Source organism: Vicugna pacos, chromosome 34, assembly GCF_048564905.1.
Source record: "Vicugna pacos chromosome 34, VicPac4, whole genome shotgun sequence".
Classification (NCBI taxonomy): domain Eukaryota; kingdom Metazoa; phylum Chordata; class Mammalia; order Artiodactyla; family Camelidae; genus Vicugna; species Vicugna pacos.
In genome coordinates, this window is record NC_133020.1 from 8,366,410 (window position 1) to 8,374,885 (window position 8,476).

Here is an 8,476-nt window from a genome sequence, read left to right on the forward strand (position 1 = left end):
AATATAAGGTCCTACAAGAGGTAGGGAGAAAAGGTACAAGTGAAAAGTGGAGGTAGATTAAGGGAGGAGAAAAGTTAATAGCTGTGTATATGAAAAAAAAAAAACACTTCAGATTTTGGCCAAAAAAAACTCATCATAAAATAACAGCACGATGTACCCCCCCCAAAAAAGAATGCTAATATGGTCTTAGATATGAATAGAATTCTAGAACCCAGGACAATGGAAGTAGTAGGCTACATCTACTCTGCTCTGGTCCCACCATATCTGGGAATTGTGTTATGCTTCAAAAACACAGCACCAAGCTGGGAGGATCCAAAGGAGCTACCCGTAAGGGAAAGGGGTACAAAATCATGTCATGTAGCATTAAGAAATGAGGCAGATGCTAAGACTACAGAAGGAGGACTGAGGGGCACAATAGTTGGAGATATTTGGAGACATGTCTTGTGAAAATAGAACAATAAACTTCTACAGGACAGAACTGTGTTGCATGAAGGCGCCAGGAGGTACGGTTTTGCATGAACCTATTCTCATAATTAGAGCTGTTTGTAGATGAGCTGACGCTGACATCTGGGAATTCCCTGACCTTGGCGTGTTCAGAGGCTTGACAACTGGTTAATGGAGACAGAGTAGAGGTGTCCTACAGGGAGAGGAATGGGCCCTATGGTTTTTAGAACTTTCTTCAGATCCTACAGTTCATACTTTGGGCTTGGGACACAGGCATGTTGATCCTCACCTGATGGCCTAGAATTGTTGGAGAGACTCAAAAAGCCAGAACCAAAGCCAGAGCCTGTGCATTAGGACTAAAGTGAAGGAAGGCATAGGTCCTAAAATTCTAATCTCTTGGTCTTAGTCTTAGACTTGAGGGCAGCCAGGCCCCTCCAGAAGCAAGAGGGAGCCTCAGCCTTTATGATAGGGTCATCAAGTCCCAAATCTTATCAAACAGGATGCGTTTGGGGATGTTGACCTGCCACAAGTTATGTATTCCCACCATCAGAACGAGCCCAGCAACTGAAGCAAAATGAGCATGGGCCAGGAGCGGGTGGAGGGGCGCTAGGTTAAGATATTAGCAGATCCTTCCAATCGTGGGAAAGAAGAGCAGTAGACACCTGGAAATGATAAGTTCATTATTTATAAATCTTGGACCTGTAATTTTTTCTGCAAAAATATCATCTCCAATGTTACAATTTTAGATTAAATAGCAATACTTTCTATTCAAGTTTTAGTCTTAAGATAGAAAAAAGTGGTTTCCTATTTGGGTCCAAAAATGAATTTGAGTATGACTATTTGAAAAAAAAATCATAGAACACGTGACTGTAAGAGAGAACAAGTAGACTGAATTTAAGATGGCTACATCATGGAGAATACATTAAAATTCAAAATAACCAAGGAAAGCTGGATTATCTAACACATAAAAATGATTTTCAAAGAGAAAAAGCAATAATAATGATAATAAGGATAGCAAAAGCCATGTGCCAAGCACTTTTCTATGCAGCGTCTACAAGAAAACAACAACACTGAGGTAACTACTGTCACTATGTCATTTTTTACGGAGGGAAAAGTGAGGCATAGAAAGGCAAAGTAATCAAGGTAAATACAGCTGAAGGGTAATACATTTAAGCAGAAAACAACCAAAAAAAATACAAATTTAAAATGGAGCACACATTATAAAAGAGAAAAGAAGAGAATGCTAAAACCTCATGATGTTCGGGGTATAGGAAAGCAGACATCTCATATGCTGATGGTGGGAGTATAAACTGATATAGCATTTCTGGAAGGGAATTTGGCAATAGGTACAAGAACTCTTAAAAATATCCATTCTCTTCTTCAATCCAGTAATTCCACTTCTGGAACTTTTCCTAGAGAAAACTAAGTATGTGAACAAAGGTTTCTCCGCAAGATTATGCCTCGTGTCATTGCTTATAATGGGAAGCGAATTGTTCCTGTAAATATGATGGCTAAAAATACTAAAACGCAATGCAGTCTCTGAAAGTGGTGCGGTAAATACACCCATATACATGTAAACATACTCCTAATATCTTCTGAGTGAAACAAGCAGCCAATTTGTTCTGGGAAAAAAGCTGGAAACACATGTAATCAAAATTAAAATGGAAGTTTATCTAAATGGTGGGATTATCAGTCAACGTTATTTTTTTTCCTTCGAGGTTTTTTTTTTGTATTTTTGGATATTGTGACAAGGAGCCCATGATATGAGAAGTAGTTAAGGGTGAATTCTTGAGCCGACATATTGGAGTTCAAATCCCAGCTCTACGGTTAGTCACTGAGTGATGGTGGGGAAGTTACTTAATTTCCTCATCTGTAAAATGGGAATAAAAATGGTACTTCTCAGGGTTCATATGGGAATTAAATGAATGAATGTAGTTAAAGCACCTAGCACAGTGCCTGGACCCTGGTAAGCAACAAAAGAACCAGTAACTATTATCGCTCATAATATTAAATTCTTAGCAACAACATAAATAATATCATCAGCCAAGTCACATGTTCAGAATAGGAATTCCTTAACTTTCAACCTGTGTATTTGTGAATTCGCAGAGATAATAACCACGCAACATTCTAAAGAAGGAGAAAACTTAGTCCACTTGACCTGTTACCAAGAGATGGTGGAGACGGTCACACACAGCCACTGCCTTCTCAGAGAGCACCTGTGTGTTGTGTCTGCATCTGGTTCTGAGGTATTTTATAGTTTACAGCTATTATTAGCCACACCATGCCCAGCTGAAAAGCAAGTTTAAAGTAGAGCAATAAGAAGTATGTGATTGATTGAAATAAAGAGAAAACATTTTTAAAAACTAAAAGGAGTGGGAAGAGGATGAACAATGAGGTGAGATGGATCATGGGAACTGTAAGGAAAGTTCTTTAGGGAGAAAGACAAATCATGTGACATGTGAAACATGCCAGACCTGGCTGATCTACAGTAATCAGCAACAGATGAGGAATAGAAGTGAATAAGGACAAGGAACGACTTTGAGGATGTGGCTGGTTGAAGAGTATCAAAACTGGACACCTGGCCACCTAATGGCAATTCTCTGTAACCAACCATTCACTTGAGAACGGTAATGATAAGCATGGTTAATGTGCTGCTGGTGATACCTTTGTTACAACCCACTGGTGAGTCCATTGGTCAAGACCTTATCTGAATCTGCCCAACTTCTTTACACAGCCGAGAGGTGATCCGAACCTCACCCAGGTCTTGGCGTTCCTCCGCAGGAAGTTATGCAGAGAACCAGGCAGCAAGATTTTAATGGCCTCAACAGATTTGCTATGTAGACAAAAACCAATATTGGGGGAAAGCTCTCGGATAGACTATGTGTTAATTGGGAGAACAGCGTGCCTTGTTTCAACTCTCCAAACCTATATTTTGTGGGAATGTGCTTGGAAAATGCAAGCTTATGCACTTTGCAGGAATATTGCTCTGGCTTTGTTATTAATTTATAGAGCAAATCCTAAAGCCTGTATTAAAATTTTCAAGTTTCAAGTAAAATTGTGTCATCCTAATTTATGTGCAAATGGATTTAGGAATGACTTTTTTTGTATGTAGAGGGACTTCTGTACTTAGCCTCAGTGATGTGCCCAGAAAACTTAGAAAGAAGGAAAATAAAACCAGCTGATGAATACATCATGTAGAGATACACAGAGTCATCTGGAGGAAGCAGAATGGTACCTGGGTCAGCAAGGCTTAATGATAATTATACATTATTTTAATATATCAAAACAAAGAACAAATGAGGCAAAAAAAAAAACCCAAAAGTGTTCAGCCTGGAAATTTTTAAAAAGTCATTGAGGAAAAGGCTGGCGGGTCCATCCTAGCATTGCCCAGGAAACAGGAGATGAGGCTAATGGTTAACTCTATGGAAAGATGGGTACATCTTATTATATCAATTTGATTCCATTAAACATGAAATTCATCTAATTCTGCCCATTCTGTTTACTTGATCAGCGAGCAACCCTTAAATTATGAGCTGGCTTCCTATGTAGATATCCCTACAGAGACATAATGCTATGTTGACAAAGCTCATGATAAACATTCTGGCTCTTGTGGCCATAATTTCACATGGTATATTATTAAATTGGCTGATTACTGCTTTGCTTTCTGTCTAGCTTGACAACAGAGGAAAAAATCCAGGTTAATACTATGTCCATACATATGAAATCATTTCTTACTGAAATTTTAAAAACTGACATTCTTATTTCTACTCAGTCTTCCTAAACTTGGTTAATGTGAGTTGGCCCTTAAGAAATGGATCCATTCTTCTTAAGGAGACAATGGGGGATGGAGGAACCTGACCTTGGGCATAGGTAGCTAAGGCCATCCTGTTCAGTTCCCATTGACCTTCCCTGAGAGTGATACTCTGATATTGCTGTTAGCTTCCGGTAAAAAAAAAAAAAAAAAAAAAAAAAAAAAAAAAAAAAAAAAACTTCTACAAGGAATAAATTCAAGAATTCTCTCTGTAGGCAGTGGTGTTCAGGCTCCACTGAAAGACTCATAAATTGGGAAGGAACCAGGAGAAAGCAACAAATAGGATATTCTGATTAACTATGGGTTTAAACCCTGGGAAATAGACAGCACGGGAACAGAGAAGTGGCCAGAGCCATGCAACTGCAGAAAAGAGTGACCCCAGCCTTAGTAAGTAGCCCGCAGATTCCAGTGATCATCATCCCTCGGCATCCGCGGGGAAGTGGTTCCAGGAGCCCAGCGGATGCTCAAGTCCGTTTCACAAAATGACCGCTATAGTTGGCCCTCCATATCTGCAGGTGCCACATTTCCAAACTCAACCATCTGCAGATCAGTTTCAAATTTTGGTTAACACCACGGTGAAGAACCAGTGGGTGCTGAGGGCTGATCATAATACTCCTTTTTAAACGCGGCGCTCTCCTTGGCACTGGCTTAGAAACACCGAGGATCTGAATGCACTATGATTCTCTGCCTAGTATGTAGTCGCACTGCTTGCTGTCCATGATAGTTATTAATCATATAGAAGCTACTGGGCCAAGTTACAAAATGCTACCACTGTGAATTCACTGCACAAACTTTACAATACGTGTCTGCCCCACAGTCATTTGAATGACTTAATCTACACACACAGATCCTTCATCCTTTCCTCTGCTTCCTTGAGACAGTGCTTCTGATAGGTTCACTAGCAAGGACAGCTGACCCTCTCCTTAAGTCAGATTTTTTTTTCCACTGCAAGACTGCGTCACCCACAAAAGCTCTTCAAGAGGTTCACAGAAAGGAAGCAGTTAAGTGATAAAAATGTGAAATGTTATGTGGCAAGCTGTGTACAATTAACTAGAATTCAAATATACACCTTGTTCCAATCCAAGCCATTTATCAGATAAAAATAGTCTGCTACAAGAATGTCATGATTAATGAGGTGAGACTCCAGCTAATTACTGTTTCCTCCAGAAGTAATTAGGTTGGCATTGCTAATCAAGATGAATGAACACTCTGACCCGCTTTTTTAAATGTAAAACTATGAGCCGCTACTACAATAACAACATTTAGTTCAGGCAACGTAGTCTTTATTAGGCTTGTAGTTTGATTAAATTCTTTTGTTACACCAGGCTTTCCACACATGAACAGATGAATGCTGTGATGTTCAAAGAGTTTTTCACCCTTAATTAAAGACTGAAAAGGCTTGTTCAATTCACAGGGCGATACACAGGACAGCTCTAAATTGATAGCTTTTAAGGAGAGAATCAGAGAAGGCGGCTGAGGGCTTGTCCACCTGCGAGAGGTTCCCCCTCCCCCTGTAATTCTACTTATTAGGGCTGAGAAATGAATGTGAAATACTTTTATTATGTTTTATTAAACAGCTTTTTCATTCCATCCCAGCCTCTTTTAAGGAACACAGGGCTTATATCTGTACTTACTTATTTTTTAATGCAATGAATACAAGTGGGGAAGAGCACAGCTGATTTAATTGCAACCATAGAAGGACTGCGGTGTGCAACGCGGGGCTGTAAAAAGCCGCGGCGTCCACTGCAGGTTCCTGCCGATTAGTGAGCAACTGATGTTTCATACTCATGGTTATGGTGAAGGGAAAAACAAATTTTTCTCGAATGTGATTATATTTTACTTCCTTTCGAGCAAGGGAACTAACTCCTTGATCAGCAGCTAAATTTATCTCACATGAACTCTGAAGATGATCACTTATTAATCGTTCCCCCAAAATGTCAGTATCTTTGCTCCCAAATTAGTTTGCTAGTGGTTCGCCTTAAATCTTGGCGACCTCATTCCTGCCACACACTTAACAAGTTTTCTTCATCTGTCTCCCCTTGCTTTCCTTCTTCCCAAATTTCCATTTTCTGATTCTTAATGTTTTTCTATAGTTATTCCAAAAGAGCGGGATTATGCTCTCCACTCTTTCTCTGCCAGTTGGTTTATATTTCCACTTGCCAGGTTGGGAAATCCTATTTTTACATCTTCTACTTAATTATATTCCCAGTCTAGAATGTGCTGTCTCCTCTTTGACTGGCATGTTTAGACCTCCTGCTGCTTTGTTTTTCTCTGCAATTTTGTATACAGGAGGATAAAATAATCTTAAATGTTGACACCTTGTCTAGGTAGGAGTTAGTTTCTTTTTCGGGGTTTTTCCTTGTTGTAGAATTGTATAAATGTCTTTCAGTATTAGTGATTTCCATTTAAAAAAAAATTCTGTCTTCATTTAGGACGATACAAATACAGCTGACCTGAAGGTCCTACAGTGTCTGCTCTGAACTCCTTTTAACAAGCAGCAGAAGCCAGGCATTTGAAGACACAGAGATGGAAAATGGGCCACAGTGGTACACAAAGCCCCATTGTGCACACAGAAAGCCAGACACCAGCGCCTGCAGCACCAGGATAGGTAAATGTGTCAGGACACGCCCCACTGCTCGAGGGTAATTGTCAGGGTGTCATTATACACGAGACTTCATTCTCTTTCCTAATTTTCCAGTTGGGTTTTGAATTTGTCATAGTTCCGTGTCATTTACTTTACTCCATCATTATTCTACACCAGGCTGCCTCTCTTAAATGCGTCTCCCCTCACGTCTTCGGGTAGCGTTAGATTTCGTCTTAGGATGTTGTATTAAATAGCTCCCAAGCTTTTTTAGACTTGTCTCTCGGGTTCTCTCTTTTCCTTGGTGCCTGTCTGTTTAGCACGAGGATAGCTCCTGTTCTGCCTGATAAACCCAAGCTGGTATCTTGTGCTTTCTGCCATGTGTTATTTAATTAAAACATGTAGTTCTTTCTGGGTCTTCTAAATAGTTCTGGCATCAGAATAGTTGCTGAGACTCGGGGCAGCAAAAGAACTTAACACAGAGCTCTTGACCTTGATCTAGCCTTTTACAGTGTCAGAATTTTTTGTTTGTTTCTTGTATTATGTAGTCTCAACTCCCTGGTAAGAAGGATAAGCTCTTTGAGTTCAGATACAGTGCCAGGGACTTTCAACATATTTCCCTAAAGCTCCAATATATACAAGAAATTCTTATTGGACTGAATTATACTTCCTAAAAAAAAAAACACCTCAGAAGAAATTTTCTATGAGAAAATAATGTCTTTAAGTTGGACCCATGACACATCCACTGGTTGAGTTTATACAGAAAAAATGAAATTACATATTAAACCTGTAGCACAATATCCATCAGTGAAGTCATTCACAGTATTACCCTCCTGTCTTCATTCTTTTAAAATATCATCATGTTTCATTGAATTATTCGGGTTTTCCGCAACTCTACACTTCACCAGTTTGTTCTGAAAATATTGCATGAAAAATAAAAGTTAATCTAATTCTCCTCTGGCTCTCCGTTCATTTTTTTCCAAGTTAGAGTTCCCGTGTTTCTAACCCAAGACTATAAGTTTTGTGATTCAATTTCCTAATTTTAAGGCAGGATTCTTTTTTTTAACTGAATTCTACTGAATTCATCAGAGTTGCATAAATGCTCAGTAAATACTACAGGCTGATCCCAAGAAATCATGACCTCTAGGAGTGAGCAGGAATGAAAATTCTGTCAAGGCAGCAGTGATAAGTTTAGAAAGTCAGAATCTCTTTTCTCACATTATTACTTCAGGGGTGGACAAAGGATGGACAGTGGTTTCTTGAATAAGATAGGTGAGGAAGCCAGAAGTTTGTGCACACCAACCTACCGAGCTCAAGACGCAAACCCAGCCAGGCACACAGCAGGGGCTCTTAGCAGTCAAGCAAGGCAAATGTCCAGGAAGAGTGGCAAATTCTGTCGTGATTTAGCCAACTGTCAGCACTAGGGTTGCAACAGATGGCGCCAGGTCCCAGCACAGTGAATGGAATCCAGGGAACCGCTGACATTTCGAAGCTTTGAGATCAGCCATTTCTAATCTAAGGCTAATCTAATCTAATCTATCCATTTAAATCACAGTGACTGGGAAAGAGGAAAGAGGACCGAGAATAGCAAGGCTTTGTTCCCTTGCTGAGTTGCAAGAGCAAGGCTCCAGGAAGGGACT

At 39.8% G+C, this 8,476-nt stretch overlaps 1 long non-coding RNA gene across 1 annotated transcript; it reads left to right on the plus strand.

Moving 5' to 3' along the window:
• Nucleotides 1–245: 245 nt before the first annotated feature.
• On the plus strand, nucleotides 246–7,791 carry LOC140691310 (uncharacterized). Its single transcript, XR_012066913.1, has 3 exons — nucleotides 246–503; nucleotides 2,551–2,690; nucleotides 6,688–7,791. It is a non-coding gene; the product is annotated as an uncharacterized lncRNA (long non-coding RNA).
• Nucleotides 7,792–8,476: the final 685 nt, after the last annotated feature.